The sequence below is a fragment of the Procambarus clarkii genome, chromosome 86, assembly GCF_040958095.1.
Source record: "Procambarus clarkii isolate CNS0578487 chromosome 86, FALCON_Pclarkii_2.0, whole genome shotgun sequence".
NCBI lineage: Eukaryota > Metazoa > Arthropoda > Malacostraca > Decapoda > Cambaridae > Procambarus > Procambarus clarkii.
This window is the reverse complement of record NC_091235.1, coordinates 18,417,935-18,436,134: the sequence shown is the minus strand read 5'-3', so window position 1 is coordinate 18,436,134 and position 18,200 is coordinate 18,417,935. Positions and strand designations below refer to the sequence as shown.

The 18,200-nt window shown below is 49.8% G+C and overlaps 2 long non-coding RNA genes across 4 annotated transcripts; one reads left to right on the top strand and one right to left on the bottom strand.

Moving 5' to 3' along the window:
• Positions 1-1,398: 1,398 nt before the first annotated feature.
• LOC123768072 (uncharacterized) lies at positions 1,399-16,519 on the top strand. Its single transcript, XR_006774036.2, has 3 exons — positions 1,399-1,468; positions 12,419-12,516; positions 14,771-16,519. It is a non-coding gene; the product is annotated as an uncharacterized lncRNA (long non-coding RNA).
• LOC123768076 (uncharacterized) lies at positions 10,459-17,061 on the bottom strand. Of its 3 annotated transcripts, none has more exons than XR_006774038.2 (3): positions 16,772-17,061; positions 12,413-12,538; positions 10,459-11,867 (listed from the first exon to the last, which is right to left on the bottom strand). It is a non-coding gene; the product is annotated as an uncharacterized lncRNA (long non-coding RNA). The 3 variants fall into 3 exon arrangements; XR_006774043.2 differs by lacking the exon at positions 16,772-17,061 and adding an exon at positions 16,705-16,723; XR_006774042.2 differs by lacking the exon at positions 16,772-17,061 and adding an exon at positions 16,623-16,641.
• Between the last annotated feature and the right edge of the window lie 1,139 nt (positions 17,062-18,200).

The window sequence follows — 18,200 nt, the reverse complement described above, 5'->3', positions numbered from 1 at the left end:
CAATTCATTTAGCTAAGCAAGTTACAATCTTGATGAGCTAGTTACAAAATTCAATATAAGTCATCACATCAACAATGGGTTCGAGATCGACCTCAAGTACAGGTTCTAAATTAAGCAACTGACATATGTGGAGAGCTAGTGTCAAAATTTATATGTTTGTCCTGCACACCGCCCCCCATCCAGTGGGCAGCGGTGGATAGGTTACAATCACTTAGTTACTACCTACAGTTAGCAAACTGGGGATATTTGGCTAAAATTTCTGGTAGCAGATCATTTTGAATGAAATATTGACACATCGCTGGAACATTGGTTATAGAATTGTCTCTAAATTCACGTATCTTTTCGCACTCCATCACATAGTGACGGAGGGTGTGCGAATAATTTTGACACAGTTTACATTTGGTCAGGTCTACATCAGCAGATAATGAGAATTCCCAGAGATACTTGTAACCGAGTCTAAGCCGAGCAGTAGTAACATCTAGAAGTCTGCTGATTTTATTGGATGATCCATAGATGTGTGGCTCCTCTTGCATGATAGTATGATGATAGATGGAATTACTGGTGTCAATTTCACTTTGCCTCAGATCTACAAGATCGTGTTGAAGTTCTCGGTGTACAGCTGCTCTCAGATTGCTCATTGACAATCCAAGGTTACACTCAACGGCTCCTTTAAAGGCAGATTCTTTGGCTAACTTATCAGCTCTATCATGCATTCGGAGGCCAACATGAGATGGAGACCACATGAAATGGACTCTGTTACCATCCTTAGTAATTTTGTTGTATTTGTGTCTAGCTTCGGACACGAGCATGTTACAGTTATGTCTTAAAGAGTTGAGAGCATTTAAGGATGATAAGGAGTCAGGGGTTTGGGCAAAATATGACCTATTGCAGTTTTCAGTAATTGGCATATTTTCGGTATAAAAAGTCGTAATTTGAAAATGAAAATAGGTGTAGAGAGTCAGTATTAATAGTAGAAGTAGTACATTGTACTACCTAAGCTTTTAATCAAAACAAAATGCATAAATTCACTACACAATTGAGGTTCTTATTTGCGTCTTATTTCATTGTAAAAGGAGTTAATTTCCAAACAGGGTTGTATAAATAAATCTTATCTTATCTTTGCATTCAATTTTGTACGGTAATTTTTCAAACTTAAAATGTAAATAGCTATATATATATACCCCCTCTAAATGAAAAATGGCCTAATTTAACATATGTGCTAAAAATATTAACATAAATAATTCGTTTGTTAGATAACAAGATATTCATAGCAATAAGGTTTCTTGGAATGGCCTATAATGCACGCAAATACTAGTTTACGCACTTTTCGGGTAGTACGCCTGGAATTTCAAAATGGCGTTCAAACGGTGGTTGGTCGTTGAAGGCTCAGCTGCTCGATCAGTACTGTCGCTGCCGCCAACGCGACAACATGTACCGCTGAGTTCCGACATTAGCAACATTGCTCCAGGTAAGAGTGATAATTCTTTTTGACATATTTATATCTTATATATCCCCGCGGCCCGGTCGTCGACCAGGCCTCCTGATTGCTGGACTGATCAACCAGGCTGTTGGACGCGGCTGCTCGCAGCCTGACGTATGCGTCACAGCCTGGTTGATCAGGTATCCTTTGGAGGTGCTTATCCAGTTCTCTCTTGAACACTGTGAGGGGTCGGCCAGTTATGCCCCTTATGTGTAGTGGAAGCGTGTTGAACAGTCTCGGGCCTCTGATGTTGATAGTTCTCTCTGAGTACCTGTTGTACCTCTGCTGGGCGGTAGTGGAAAGGGTTACAGAGGCACATAATGGGCTCAGGGACTGAACCCCACAATTCATTTAGCTAAGCAAGTTACAAAATTCAATATAAGTCGTCACATCAACAATGGGTTCGAGATCGACCTCAAGTACAGGTTCTAAATTAAGCACCTGACATATGTGGAGAGCTAGTGTCACAATTTATGTTTGTCCTGCACACCGCGCCCCCCATCCAGTGGGTAGCGGTGCATGGATAGGTTACAATCACTCGGTTAATTACTACCTACAGTTAGCAGACTGGGGATATTTGGCTAAAATTTCTGGTAGCAGATCAGGTCCCCCATTTGTTCCGATTTTTTTTCAAATTGGATTTTACAATTTAAGTGTTATGTTATTTACTGCTTTAGCAGATAGGCGGTTCCATGGGTTTATAACCCTGTGGGTGAAAATATAGCTTATGTTTTCAGTCCTACACTGCGGCTTGTTGGACTTGAAACCGTTGTTCCTTGTTTGTGTTCCATCTGACCTTTTGAAGTTGTTCTCTGGATCCATATCTTCGAAACTGTTCAATATTTTAATAGGCAGGCGATGAGTCACAATAACGTGGCTGAAGTATGTTGACCAGACCACACACTAGAAGTTGAAGGGACGACGAGTTTCGGTCCGTCCTGGACCATTCTCAAGTCGATTCAAGTCGATATTTTAATAGTTTCGGTGAGATCCATCCTGGCATGCCTAGTTTGCAGTGTTGTTAGCCCTGTGACCCTCAACCGTTCATGGTATGAAACTAGACCTCATTCTGCAATTATTTTTGTCGCCTGGTGTTCAATTTTCTCCATGAAAGGTTGGGCGCGGGGTGGGTTCTCTGTCGGCCTCCAAGTGGGTTCTCTGTCGGCCTCCAAGTGGGTTCTCTGTCGGCCTCCAAGTGGGTTCTCTGTCGGCCTCCAAGTGGGTTCTCTGTCGGGCTCCAAGTGGGTTCTCTGTCGGGCCCCAAGTGGGTTCTCTGTCGGGCCCCAAGTGGGTTCTCTGTCGGGCCCCAAGTGGGTTCTCTGTCGGGCCCCAAGTGGGTTCTCTGTCGGACCCCAAGTGGGTTCTCTGTCGGACCCCAAGTGGGTTCTCTGTCGGACCCCAAGTGGGTTCTCTGTCGGGCCCCAAGTGGGTTGTCGGTCGGGGCTCCGGGGTGGGTTGTCGGTCGGGGCTCCGGGGTGGGTTGTCGGTCGGGGCTCCGGGGTGGGTTGTCGGTCGGGGCTCCGGGGTGGGTTGTCGGTCGGGGCTCCGGGGTGGGTTGTCGGTCGGGGCTCCGGGGTGGGTTGTCGGTCGGGGCTCCGGGGTGGGTTGTCGGTCGGGGCTCCGGGGTGGGTTGTCGGTCGGGGCTCCGGGGTGGGTTGTCGGTCGGGGCTCCGGGGTGGGTTGTCGGTCGGGGCTCCGGGGTGGGTTGTCGGTCGGGGCTCCGGGGTGGGTTGTCGGTCGGGGCTCCGGGGTGGGTTGTCGGTCGGGGCTCCGGGGTGGGTTGTCGGTCGGGGCTCCGGGGTGGGTTGTCGGTCGGGGCTCCGGGGTGGGTTGTCGGTCGGGGCTCTGGGGTGGGTTGTCGGTCGGGGCTCCGGGCAGGCTTTAGGTACTCAACTGGCGGGCTCTGGGTGGGTGACTGTTAGGGCTCCAGGTGGGTGTCTGTCCGGCTTCGGGTGGGTTCTTGGTAGGGCTTGGGGGGTGTGGGTTCTTTGTAGGGCTTGGGGGGGTGTGGGTACTTGGTAGGGCTTGGGGGTGTGGGTACTTGGTAGGGCTTGGGGGGGTGTGGGTTCTTGGTATGGGCTTGGGGGGGTGTGGGTTCTTGGTAGGGCTTGGGGGGGGGTGTGGGTTCTTGGTAGGACTTGGGGGGGTGGTGTGGGTTCTTGGTAGGACTTGGGGGGGGTGGGTTCTTGGTAGGACTTGGGGGGGGGGTGAGGGTTCTTGGTAGGGCTTGGCGGGGTGTGGGTTCTTGGTAGGGCTTGGGGGGGTGTGGGTTCTTGGTAGGGCTTGGGGAGGTGTGGGTTCTTGGTAGGGCTTGGGGGGGTGTGGGTATTTGGTAGGGCTTGGGGGGGGGTGTGGGTACTTGGTAGGGCTTGAGGGGTGTGGGTTCTTGGGGGGGTGTGGGTTCTTGGTAGGGCTCGGGGGGGGGGGTGTGGGTTCTTGGTAGGGCTCGGGGGGGTGTGGGTTCTTGGTAGGGCTCGGGGGGGTGTGGGTTCTTGGTAGGGCTCGGGGGGGGTGTGGGTTCTTGGTAGGGCTCGGGGGGGTTGGGTTCTCTGTAGGGCTCGGGGTGGGTTCTTGGTAGGGCTCGGGGTGGGTTCTCGGTAGGGCTCGGGGCGGGCTCCAGGTACTCAACTGACGGGTTCCAGTTCACTCAACTGGCGGGCTCCGGTTCACTCAACTGGCGGGCTCCGGTTTATTAAACTGGCGGGCTCCGGGTGTTTGACTGGTCGGGCTCCGGGTGGGTGACTGTTCGGGCTCCAGGTGGGTGTCTGTCCGGCTTCGGGTATGTTCTTGGTAGGGCTTCGGGGTGAGTTCTTGGTAGGACTTAGGGTTGGCTCCCGGTCAGGCTCAGGGTGGGCTCTTTCGGGTTCGGGATGGGCTCTCGGGCTTGGGGTACCTCTGTAGGGCTCGGGGTAGGTTCTTGGTCGGGCCCAGGGTGGGTTCTCTGTAGGGCTCAGGGTGTTTTCATGGTAGGACTAGGGGTGGGTTCTCTGTAGGGATCAGGGTGGGTTCTCGGTAGGGCTCTGGGTGGGTTCTCGGTCGGGCTCGGGGCGGGCTCCAGGTACTCAACTGACGGGTTCCAGTTCACACAACTGGCGGGCTCCGGTTCACTCAACTGGCGGGCTCCGGTTTACTAAACTGGCGGGCTCCGGGTGTTTGACTGGTCGGGCTCCGGGTGGGTGACTGTTCGGGCTCCAGGTGGGTGTCTGTCCAGCTTCGGGTGGGTTCTTGGTAGGGCTTGGGGTGGGTTCTTGGTAGGTATTAGGGCAGGGTTCGTGGTAGGGCTTGGGGCTGAGTTCTCGGTAGGGCTTGGGGCTGAGTTCTCGGTAGGGCTTGTGGCTGGGTTCTCGGTAGGGCTTGTGGCTGGGTTCTCGGTAGGGCTTGGGGCTGGGTTCTCGGTAGGGCTTGAGGCTGGGTTCTCGGTAGGGCTTGGGGCTGGGTTCTCGGTAGGGCTTGGGGCTGGGTTCTCGGTAGGGCTTGGGGCTGGGTTCTAGGTAGGGCTTGGGGGGTGGGTTCTCGGTAGGGCTCGGGGTGGGCTCTTTCGGGATCGGGATAGGCTCTCGGGCTTGGGGAACCTCTGTAGGGCTCGGGGTAGGTTCTTGGTCGGGCTCAGGGTGGGTTCTCGGTAGGGCTCGGGGCAGGCTCCAGGTACTCAACTGACGGGTTCCAGTTCACACAACTGGCGGGCTCCGGTTCACTCAACTGGCGGGCTCCGGTTTACTAAACTGGCGGGCTCCGGGTGTTTGACTGGTCGGGCTCCGGGTGGGTGACTGTTCGGGCTCCAGGTGGGTGTCTGTCCGGCTTCGGGTGGGTTCTCGGTAGGGCTTGGGGGTGGGTTCTCGGTAGGGCTTGGGGTGGGTTCTCGGTAGGGCTTGGGGTGGGTTCTCGGTAGGGCTTGGGGTGGGTTCTCGGTAGGGCTTGGGGTGGGTTCTCGGTAGGGCTTGGGGCTGGGTTCTCGGTAGGGCTTGGGGCTGGGTTCTCGGTAGGGCTTGGGGCTGGGTTCTCGGTAGGGCTTGGGGCTGGGTTCTCGGTAGGGCTTGGGGCTGGGTTCTCGGTAGGGCTTGGGGCTGGGTTCTCGGTAGGGCTTGGGGCTGGGTTCTCGGTAGGGCTTGGGGCTGGGTTCTCGGTAGGGCTTGGGGCTGGGTTCTCGGTAGGGCTTGGGGGGTGGGTTCTCGGTAGGGCTTGGGGGGTGGGTTCTCGGTAGGGCTTGGGGGGTGGGTTCTCGGTAGGGCTCGGGGTGGGCTCTTTCGGGATCGGGATAGGCTCTCGGGCTTGGGGAACCTCTGTAGGGCTCGGGGTAGGTTCTTGGTCGGGCTCAGGGTGGGTTCTCGGTAGGGCTCGGGGCGGGCTCCAGGTACTCAACTGACGGGTTCCAGTTCACTCAACTGGCGGGCTCCGGTTCACTCAACTGGCGGGCTCCGGTTTACTAAACTGGCGGGCTCCGGGTGTTTGACTGGTCGGGCTCCGGGTGGGTGACTGTTCGGGCTCCAGGTGGGTGTCTGTCCAGCTTCGGGTGGGTTCTTGGTAGGGCTTGGGGTGGGTTCTTGGTAGGTATTAGGGCAGGGTTCTTGGTAGGGCTTGGGGGTGGGTTCTTGGTAGGGCTTGGGGGTGGGTTCTTGGTAGGGCTTGGGGGTGGGTTCTTGATAGGGCTTGGGGGTGGGTTCTTGGTAGGGTTTGGGGTTGGCTCCCGTTCAGGCTCGGGGTGGGCTCTTTCGGGATCGGGATTGGCTCTCGGGCTTGGGGAACCTCTGTAGGGCTCGGGGTAGGTTCTTGGTCGGGCTCAGGGTGGGTTCTCGGTAGGGCTCGGGGCAGGCTCCAGGTACTCAACTGACGGGTTCCAGTTCACTCAACTGGCGGGCTCCGGTTCACTCAACTGGCGGGCTCCGGTTTACTAAACTGGCGGGCTCCGGGTGTTTGACTGGTCGGGCTCCGGGTGGGTGACTGTTCGGGCTCCAGGTGGGTGTCTGTCCGGCTTCGGGTATGTTCTTGGTAGGGCTTCAGGGTGGGTTCTTGGTAGGACTTAGGGTTGGCTCCCGGTCAGGCTCAGGGTGGGCTCTTTTGGGTTCGGGATGGGCTCTCGGGCTTGGGGTACCTCTGTAGGGCTCAGGGTAGGTTCTTGGTCGGGCCCAGGGTGGGTTCTCTGTAGGGCTCAGGGTGTTTTCATGGTAGGACTAGGGGTGGGTTCTCTGTAGGGATCAGGGTGGGTTCTCGGTAGGGCTCTAGGTGGGTTCTCGGTCGGGCTCGGGGCAGGCTCCAGGTACTCAACTGAAGGGTTCCAGTTCACTCAACTGGCGGGCTCCGGTTCACTCAACTGGCGGGCTCCGGTTTACTAAACTGGCGGGCTCCGGGTGTTTGACTGGTCGGGCTCCGGGTGGGTGACTGTTCGGGCTCCAGGTGGGTGTCTGTCCGGCTTCGGGTGGGTTCTCGGTAGGGCTTGGGGGTGGGTTCTCGGTAGGGCTTGGGGGTGGGTTCTCGGTAGGGCTTGGGGTGGGTTCTCGGTAGGGCTTGGGGGTGGGTTCTTGGTAGGGCTTGGGGCTGGGTTCTTGGTAGGGCTTGTGGCTGGGTTCTCGGTAGGGCTTGGGGCTGGGTTCTCGGTAGGGCTTGGGGCTGGGTTCTCGGTAGGGCTTGGGGCTGGGTTCTCGGTAGGGCTTGGGGGGTGGGTTCTCGGTAGGGCTTGGGGGGGGTGGGTTCTCGGTAGGGCTTGGGGGGTGGGTTCTCGGTAGGGCTCGGGGTGGGCTCTTTCGGGATCGGGATAGGCTGTCGGGCTTGGGGAACCTCTGTAGGGCTCGGGGTAGGTTCTTGGTCGGGCTCAGGGTGGGTTCTCGGTAGGGCTCGGGGCGGGCTCCAGGTACTCAACTGACGGGTTCCAGTTCACTCAACTGGCGGGCTCCGGTTCACTCAACTGGCGGGCTCCGGTTTACTAAACTGGCGGGCTCCGGGTGTTTGACTGGTCGGGCTCCGGGTGGGTGACTGTTCGGGCTCCAGGTGGGTGTCTGTCCAGCTTCGGGTGGGTTCTTGGTAGGGCTTGGGGTGGGTTCTTGGTAGGTATTAGGGCAGGGTTCTTGGTAGGGCTTGGGGGTGGGTTCTTGGTAGGGCTTGGGGGTGGGTTCTTGGTAGGGCTTGGGGGTGGGTTCTTGGTAGGGTTTGGGGTTGGCTCCCGGTCAGGCTCGGGGTGGGCTCTTTCGGGATCGGGATAGGCTCTCGGGCTTGGGGAACCTCTGTAGGGCTCGGGGTAGGTTCTTGGTCGGGCTCAGGGTGGGTTCTCGGCAGGGCTCGGGGCAGGCTCCAGGTACTCAACTGACGGGTTCCAGTTCACTCAACTGGCGGGCTCCGGTTCACTCAACTGGCGGGCTCCGGTTTACTAAACTGGCGGGCTCCGGGTGTTTGACTGGTCGGGCTCCGGGTGGGTGACTGTTCGGGCTCCAGGTGGGTGTCTGTCCGGCTTCGGGTGGGTCCTTGGTAGGGCTTGGGGTGGGTTCTTGGTAGGTATTGGGGCTGGGTTCTCGGTAGGGCTTGGGGCTGGGTTCTCGGTAGGGCTTGGGGCTGGGTTCTCGGTAGGGCTTGGGGCTGGGTTCTCGGTAGGGCTTGGGGCTGGGTTCTCGGTAGGGCTTGGGGCTGGGTTCTCGGTAGGGCTTGGGGCTGGGTTCTCGGTAGGGCTTGGGGCTGGGTTCTCGGTAGGGCTTGGGGGGTGGGTTCTCGGTAGGGCTTGGGGGGTGGGTTCTCGGTAGGGCTCGGGGTGGGCTCTTTCGGGATCAGGATAGGCTCTCGGGCTTGGGGAACCTCTGTAGGGCTTGGGGTAGGTTCTTGGTCGGGCTCAGGGTGGGTTCTCGGTAGGGCTCGGGGCGGGCTCCAGGTACTCAACTGACGGGTTCCAGTTCACTCAACTGGCGGGCTCCGGTTCACTCAACTGGCGGGCTCCGGTTTACTAAACTGGCGGGCTCCGGGTGTTTGACTGGTCGGGCTCCGGGTGGGTGACTGTTCGGGCTCCAGGTGGGTGTCTGTCCAGCTTCGGGTGGGTTGTTGGTAGGGCTTGGGGTGGGTTCTTGGTAGGTATTAGGGCAGGGTTCTTGGTAGGGCTTAGGGGTGGGTTCTTGGTAGGGCTTGGGGGTGGGTTCTTGGTAGGGCTTGGGGGTGGGTTCTTGGTAGGGCTTGGGGGTGGGTTCTTGGTAGGGTTTGGGGTTGGCTCCCGGTCAGGCTCGGGGTAGGCTCTTTCGGGATCGGGATAGGCTCTCGGGCTTGGGGAACCTCTGTAGGGCTCGGGGTAGGTTCTTGGTCGGGCTCAGGGTGGGTTCTCGGTAGGGCTCGGGGCAGGCTCCAGGTACTCAACTGACGGGTTCCAGTTCACTCAACTGGCGGGCTCCGGTTCACTCAACTGGCGGGCTCCGGTTTACTAAACTGGCGGGCTCCGGGTGTTTGACTGGTCGGGCTCCGGGTGGGTGACTGTTCGGGCTCCAGGTGGGTGTCTGTCCAGCTTCGGGTGGGTTCTTGGTAGGGCTTGGGGTGGGTTCTTGGTAGGGCTTGGGGTGGGTTCTTGGTAGGGCTTGGGGGTGGGTTCTTGGTAGGGCTTGGGGGTGGGTTCTTGGTAGGGTTTGGGGTTGGCTCCCGGTCAGGCTCGGGGTGGGCTCTTTCGGGGTCGGGATAGGCTCTCGGGCTTGGGGAACCTCTGTAGGGCTCGGGGTAGGATCTTGGTCGGGCTCAGGGTGGGTTCTCGGTAGGGCTCGGGGCAGGCTCCAGGTACTCAACTGACGGGTTCCAGTTCACACAACTGGCGGGCTCCGGTTCACTCAACTGGCGGGCTCCGGTTTACTAAACTGGCGGGCTCCGGGTGTTTGACTGGTCGGGCTCCGGGTGGGTGACTGTTCGGGCTCCAGGAGGGTGTCTGTCCGGCTTCGGGTGGGTTCTTGGTAGGGCTTGGGGGTGGGTTCTTGGTAGGGCTTGGGGGTGGGTTCTTGGTAGGGCTTGGGGGTGGGGTCTTGGTAGGGCTTGGGGGTGGGGTCTTGGTAGGGCTTGGGGGTGGGGTCTTGGTAGGGCTTGGGGGTGGGGTCTTGGTAGGGCTTGGGGGTGGGTTCTTGGTAGGGCTTGGGGTGGGTTCTTGGTAGGGCTTGGGGGTGGGTTCTTGGTAGGGCTTGGGGGTGGGGTCTTGGTAGGGCTTGGGGGTGGGTTCTTGGTAGGGCTTGGGGGTGGGGTCTTGGTAGGGCTTGGGGGTGGGTTCTTGGTAGGGCTTGGGGGTGGGGTCTTGGTAGGGCTTGGGGGTGGGGTCTTGGTAGGGCTTGGGGGTGGGGTCTTGGTAGGGCTTGGGGGTGGGGTCTTGGTAGGGCTTGGGGGTGGGGTCTTGGTAGGGCTTGGGGGTGGGGTCTTGGTAGGGCTTGGGGTGGGGTCTTGGTAGGGCTTGGGGTGGGGTCTTGGTAGGGCTTGGGGGTGGGGTCTTGGTAGGGCTTAGGGTTGACTCCCAGTCAGGCTCGGGGTGGGCTCTTTCGGGTTTGGGATGGGCTCTCGGGCTTGGGGAACCTTTGTAGGGCTCGGGGTAGGTTCTTGGTCGGGCTCGGGGTGGGTTCTCGGTAGGGCTCGGGGCGGGCTCCAGGTACTCAACTGACGGGTTCCAATTCACTCAACTGGCGGGCTCCGGTTTACTAAACTGGCGGGCTCTGGGTGTTTGACTGTTCGGGCTCCAGGTGGGTGTCTGTCCGGCTTCGGGTGGGTTCTTGGTAGGGCATAGGGTTGGCTGCCCAGACAAGTACAAGGGGAATGTTGTCTACGCTTATGTCGACCGTGCTCTAAGCCACAGCTCAGGATGGAAGCAAGTCGATGAAGAACTCTGTAGGGTAAGGCAGGTCCTAGTCAACAACGGCTTCTCCAATGGTTTCGTTGAAGACATCATAAAAAGGAAAGTGAAACACCATGCAACCTCTGAAGAGTCAACTAACACAACACCTGTACCCCCCTATTAGACTATTTTACAGGAACTTCTTTTCCACAGCTCATAAAACGGAGGAAAGGGTCCTGAAAGATATTGTTAATAGGAACGTTATCCCTACAGACAAAAATCAGAAGATACAATTGACAATTTACTATAAAACCAAAAAAACAGCCAACCTACTCATGAAAAACTCTCCTGACACAAAGCAGAACGCCTTAAAGGAGACTAACGTCGTCTATACCTTCGAATGCCCACTTGGGGACTGTAAGCCTCAAAGAACTCAGTATATAGGCAAGACAACAACATCTCTTTCCAGGCGATTAACAATGCATAAGCAACAGGGCTCCATTAAGAAACATATCTCTTCCCACAACCAGGCCATCACCAGAGAAGTCTTAACAAACAACACAGAAATCATCGATAGATACAACGATAGCAGGCAGCTTGACATCTGTGAGGCACTACACATCAAGAAGTCAACACCAGCAATCAACAGCCAATTGATGCACAACTATATTCTACCCACTTCAAGACTCCGTACCAATATAGAAGCATCAAGAGGAAATATGGGTCAATAGGCCCTTTGCAGTTACTTCCATTCTTCCCTCTCATTTATCCAATTTATACCCATTGTTCCGTGTTCTGCGTTGGTCAAAAGTTTGTTCACCTCTTCCAAAACTGTTGCAACACATCACCTCACCCAAATGCGAGTATATAAGACAAGCTGTTTAATGTTAGCATAAGTAAAACTCTGTTTAGTGTTCTCAGGTTACAGTTGTGTGTGGTTGATCAGGTGTAATTATGTTTAGAGCAGGGTTCTTCCCAGCTGGTTTCACCATTTGTGTTGTCTTCAAAGATTGCCTTGATAGCATTGCTCTAGTTTGAGCTGCTGCTGTGGGATGTGGTTGCATATTTACACTATATGCGGCCTGTCGTGCTTTCCAGCGTGCAGTTCTAGATCATCAGGAATCTTCTTAGTTGTATTCCTTGCGGTTTGCCTCTCTTTTTACACCCTTTCTACTTTCTGGAGGGAAAGGGAAGGGAAGGGAATTATTAGGAGAAATCACTAAATCATTATAACTATATAGCATTTGGAAGGGATCAATATAAGGATTTTTGATGGGACATGGGGACGAAATTGTGCCCAACCACTTGGACAGTCGGGGATTGAAAACCGGCTTGCAAAAAAATGGGCTTTCGCTCTACTGTCTAGCCCAAGTGGTTGGGCGGGAAGGGAAGGTAGATCAATCTTTGATAGCTGGCAGTGCAGTATTTTAGCCTCAGTCTGCTTCAGTTGAGTTCTTCGGATCCAGCTTTGGGCCATGTGTAGATCCATATCTCCTGGTTCCTGGCTGGGGTAGGGGTTCTAGTGCATCGTTCGCTCTGGACAGTGCTCCTGTTCACCCTTCGTTTTTGAAGTGTTGACCTTTTAGGCAAGTTGATTGAAACCTCAGGTAACCTCAGGGCTGTCATCTGGTGGAAGATGGGTAAATCAAGGGCCTACCAGAAAAAGATGTTTAATTATACAGTATTCAATGCTTAATTTTCACATATAAAGTACAGTACATGTTTTAAGTAAATAATATCAGACTTTATCTTGGATCATTTTCTTATTTAGGGTTTTAACCACTGCACTGCGCAAAGCGCCTTTAGGCGCTCCGAGAGTTGTGCTTTTTGTTTTTTAATTAGGCTATATTTTAATGTTTTTTAATTTTTTCATTACTCTTTGTATTTTGAAATGGAAATAGTTGACTTTGGAAACATTTTGACATTAAATTTACCTGAACATTTGTAAAAATAACAAAAATATGTCCTTGACAATTGCACCAAGACGTTTTTGGCGAAAATAGGTGAGCAGTGCAAGGGTTAATCTTATAATACTTATATTGAGGAATGTGATTTCTACTCACTTTATGAATTTTAATCCTCCAAATACTGTATTATTAAAACTATGATTATAGAAATTTTAGACATTGTTGTTATAAATGATACTCTATAGTGAACTCATTATTTCTTACTTGCAGTTGAAGTGGTGTGCTTGGGTTGCGCTATACTGCTCCTGCATCAGCTTTGCCAACTCGAGAGTCAATGACGATACGAAACAAATGCTCAGCAGCTTCATGTAAGGTTTATCTTGTTTTCTTCTGAAATTTGTATATTACTAAACCCATAAAGGTACAACCTGTCCTCATAGCATGTCACATTTTAACATATACTTTACTTTACACAAGGCCAAAACCTGGTGTACTAAGGCAAATAAACATTGCGACGGGGTAAATACCCTAACTGTGCAACCTGTCCTCTTACAAATTATGTCTGAATTTGGTCGTTTGCCCATATGGCCGAAAATGGACGTAATTTAAAAATAAAAAAATTAAAATAAATTTTGGATTTTGTTTCAAAACAGTAAGTTAAGGGTCCTCTCGTAGGTTAGGAGGGCAGGAAATTGTCCAAGTTTCAAAAGCTATGAAAAACGTTAAATGAAAGTTTCCTCTCCTAACCTTTCCAAGTAAGCCAGAGGACTTAGAGAAAACGCGACAGTATGTCACTTTCGTGAGCCAATTTCATTTCAAATTACGTTCATTTTTGGATATAGCATGCATTCGAACGAAAAGCGACGTTATTTTCAAGAGGACAGGTTGAACCATGATGTGCCTGACCACCATCATATGGTGGGTCAGGTCAGCTAAAGTCCCAGCTAGCCTGCCATCCCCGCTCGTTGAGCCAAATGGAACCCCCAAATATTCTATAAGGAAGAGAACAGGACTGGGAGGTGAGCGATTGACTACATGCCTGAAAAGGGCATTTCATTACCTGGATCTGGATTTGTACCTGGATAAGGGGGTTCTGGGATTTCTTTTCTCCAAGCCTGGCCTGGGCCAGGCATGACGTGCAAGATCTTGGTCCAGTAGACTGTTGCTTGGAGTGGCCTGCAGGGCCATATTCCCACTTACAATCTAGTTAGTCCAGCACTTCTTGCAGGAAACTCTAATTTTTTCTTGAAGAAATACTTTTGTTCCAGCCATACTTATTTTATTTGCTGTGAGGATATTAAGGAGCCGTGGTCCTTTGATATTCATACAGTGTTCTATGATTGTTCCTGTGGCACCTTTATTCTTCACTTGCGCTATTCTGCATTTCCTACCATATTGTTCGCTCCACTACCTTACCTTACCTTGAGGTTACCTTGAGGTGCTTCCGGGGCTTAGCGTCCCCGCGGCCCGGTCGTCGACCAGGCCTCTTGGTTGCTGAACTGATCAACCAGGCTGTTGGACGCGGCTGCTCGCAGCCTGACGTATGAGTCACAGCCTGGTTGATCAGGTATCCTTTGGAGGTGCTTATCCAGTTCTCTCTTGAACACTGTGAGGGGTTGGCCAGTTATGCCCCTTATGTGTAGCGGAAGCGTGTTGAACAGTCTCGGGCCTCTGATGTTGATAGTTCTCTCTCGGAGTACTTGTTGCACCTCTGCTTTTCAACGGGGGTATTCTGCACATCCTTCCATGTCTTCTGGTCTCATGTGATGCTATTTCTGTGTGCAGGTTTGGGACCAGCCCCTCTAATATTTTCCACGTGTAAATTATTATGTATCTCTCCCGCCTGCGCTCAAGGGAGTACAGATTTAGGCTCTTTAGTCGGTCCCAATAGTTTAGATGTTTTACTGAGTGGATTCTAGCAGTAAAGGATCTCTGCACACTCTCCAGGTCAGCAATTTCTCCAGCTTTGAAAGGGGCTGTCATTGTGCAGCAGTACTCCACTCTAGAGAGCACAAGCGTTTTGAAAAGTATCATCATCGGTATAGCATCTGTTATAATATTGTGCAAATTTTGGACCTGGATATTCATACAGTGTTCTATGACTGTTTCTGTGGCACATTTTTTCTTCACTTGCGCTATTCTGCATTTCCTACCATATTGTTCGCTCCACTATGTTATAATACTGTGCAAATTTTGGACCTGGAGTTCAGTCCATGTATACAGTACATGATACCTCTCTTGTCTCCTTTCCAGAGTACATTTTGGGAGCTTCAAATGGTCCCAATAATTTATGTACTTTATTGTGTTTGTGTGCTGAGTATGTCCTCTGTATTCCCTGTGTTTCAACAATCTCTCTTGCTCTGATTTGTTATTTTTGGGAGAGCCCTGTCAGTAGTTTTCTGAGCTTACTTGTCAGTCACTATAGCATTGACTTCATGATTTTCCTAAGGGTGACAACACTTGCATAATTGTCTTTTGTTATTGAATGTAATTTAAATTACATTAATCCAACCCATTGTTACTGGCTAATAGTTCTGATTTTCAAAGTAAATTATCATAATTAAACAAATATACTTTTATTTGCTTGTCACAAATAATTTACTAATTATATTAACATTTCAGGTTGTCCATTTCTGCAGTTGTGATGTCCTACCTTCAAAACCCACAGCCAATGACACCTCCATGGTCCAATATATAAACAGTTCTATATTATCGATTGTTTTTGGTTGAATGGAAATGTATAATTGCCTCACCATACTTGTTTTAAAATTATACTGCTGAATGACAGTGACAATTTTAGTTTTAATAAACTAGCTAATGGTGCCAGGTTTGTATTATGATGTGCAATATGGAACAGTGCCAACATTTGATGATGTGCATGAGTTACAAAATGGCTTGGTTTGTTAATCTTTTAATTTGTGTAGCCTGCACTATATAATTCTTGTGTTATACTTCCCATCCAAAAGTTTCTTGTAAGCAGCTTGTCTTTTTTTTTCTTTAACAAATGGACAAATTTGTATTGTCCCATAACATTATCATGTCATTCATGCCAGTGTAAAACGCAATAGCATGAAGGTCAAAGCTTGAAATATCCTGGAATATGAAGTACCATACGAGTTGATCCTCGAGCGACAACCACATTAGTACAGTAGATAGCCTCCATATTAGACATAAAAGGAAGACTTGATCACCACGTTAGAAATAGAAGAGTGAAAGGGAATTGGGAGTGGAATGGTAGGCAGTCAGTATGGGGGAAGGGAGACTTTTGGAGTACAGTACAGTACTGTCCATTCAGTAGAGCCAGGCTGTCACCTGATCGGATGACAGGCAAAGTTATCAGTCACTAGCACTGATCTTATAGTTTTCTTCGAGGTGACATCAACTGCATAATATCTTTTTGATCATGAAATTACATTAACTCCAACCAGTTACTGCTGGCTAATAATTCTTAGACATAAAGGAAAGAGGACAAATCAGAAGAGCATGTTAAGATAGGGCTACCTGAATAGGTTTCAGTTGTGGTTACTCCATCAGAGGGGCGTTCATGGGGATAAAGACAGATTCTACAGTAAATTGTTAATTCCTCTTTTAGGACTGCCTCCTCTTCCATTTTGCTTAGTTATGCAAAGTTGGTTTTATGGTTACAAAGGAAACATATCATTCCTTAATTTCTTATTTTGACTGTATCAGAATTTAGAATTTCTAAAATATAGTTACAGGTTGCAAGTACAGTATGTATAACAGTTTATACAGTACTATACTTAGTGTATAAAATATATATTAATGCAGGCCATATGTATTATTGTAAAATATGTACTTTTGTATTTCATAGTAAACCTTTTACCATAATATATAATTATCTTCTCCTTTCAATAGTGCATTTGTCATGTTGAATTATATGGTATATCAGGATTTTATCGGTACTACCTTGTTGACTGCGTGTTCCTCCCGTTACTATACTGTATACAGTATCTCTCCTTCCCATTACAGTATTACGCTGAGATGTATCAGTAAGGTGGTTGGGCTCACTGGCTCAAGCAAAGAATATTCACTATACAATACTATATTGAATATAAATTCAGTGGATTTTGTACTACATGGGAACCTGGTCCAAGATAGGGATTTTAATCTAGCCAGTGACCTGTACAATGAATTTGGCATCTAGATAATGCAGAATTCCTCCAAGACTGATAATTTTAAATTAATATTACTAAAAAATTCAAACAGTGCTTTTTCCATGGGATTTCTGCATCAAATTATGCACAAATGTATGTCCTATCATGTGCACAAATAAAGGGTGAATGCTGTGGATCTTGTTGTCCATTAAAATCTGTACAATAAAGCTTTCAGTCACATGCCATCCCTAAGGTGTGGCGTTGTTTACAATTTCCCATTTAGAATCCTTTCATTAGAAAGTATTTACACCACAGTATTGTATGTCGAACATAATACTAAATGTATAAAGATATTGTACACAATGTGATAAATCAATGATATAATCTTTAGAGCAGGACAGCACGATCGAACCAATGTTGTGGATAACCACAGATGTGCACCTTAACCCATGGACTAGGATGTGCAAAAAGTTACACGACCTGGGGCTGGATTCAGGAAGGTACTTACGAAGGTTTTTCCTCTTGGCTAAGAGCGTTTTCCGTCTTAGCGCCTTCGTGGCGGCTACGTCCGTATTCAATTAACTACCCTAAGTGGAAAAACCTTCGTAAGTTCATTCCTGGATTTAAGTGTGGTTTCGACCACTCGTAGCTTTACGTAAACTGGATATAAGTAATTTTTTCTCTACTACATAACACTGGGATCGATTTATGATATTGGAACATGACCAAAATATTATAGCTGGTGAATCTAGTGAAGAGGAATCCTTCATGTTAGTTATATATGCATTCTCTGCTTGAAACTTGAAGTAAATATGTGTTTGATGATAGTAGAATTAGTTTTATAATAGCAAGATATTATACCAGTAGTTATTAAGTAAATAAACACTGGTGAACATGAAATATGAGAGAAGGTGATGAGCCCTGCCTGATGGGATCATTTACTATCACCAAATGCGCCTGTTCACCTAGTAGTAAGGGTGTACCTTAGCTATACATACCCATTTCTAATTTATTTAGTTTGGTTTTATTTTGAAATTAAATCTGGGTGAGACATAAAATAAAAATATGCTGCACAAATGATGTTAGGTAAGGAAAAGGGTAAAAATGTCAAAAACTTTATTCATTGAATACTTAAAGCTATAATTATGACTATATAGATTATTAAAAAAGAGAGAGGGAAGTAGGGGTCCAAGACCTCTTCCTGTTATACAATTTGGGTGTGGAACAAGTAATTATCAAAAGAAGGCACCATGCCGGGAAGGCTATGTAGCAGTAAGGCAGTGAGGTGAGGCAGCTACTTATTTGAGAAATGCTTATTTTATTTACCTTATAAGCTGAGGCAACTTATTTTATTTGAGGAATACTCAGCTGATTCCTCTACATTTAGCATGGAACAAATTTGTGTCCAAGACCTCTTCCTGTTACTCAATTTGGCTGTGTGTAACCAAACTAGAAGTGCTCTACAAATCAAGGGACCCAGAATGTGGAATGACGTCCCAAATCATGTCAAAGGCTGTACCTCTCTCAACCAGTTTAAGAGTTAAACCAAGTACTGCCAAATTAACTCCATGTAACCTAACTTACCTCCTAAATGTCAACCCATGTCTTGCTATTTTTTAAACAACGCTGTTTCACCAACATGTGCAATTGCTGATTTATGCTATGTTAACCCCCTTTTTGTATTTTTTATTCCTTCTTTCAACACAATTTATACCTAATCCCGATTACTATTAAGTTTTAGTCTGTTTTTTTTCCCTCACACCTTGCCCGAAATGCTATGAGTATTAGTGGCTTTAGGTATTGTATGTACTAGCTCTGCCTATAAATCCATCATTATGTTTGTAAATCAACTGTATGTACTTTTCCTGAATAAAATGTATTTATTATTTATTTTTTAATCAGTAAGTATTAAAAGAAGGCACCAAGCTGGGAAGGCT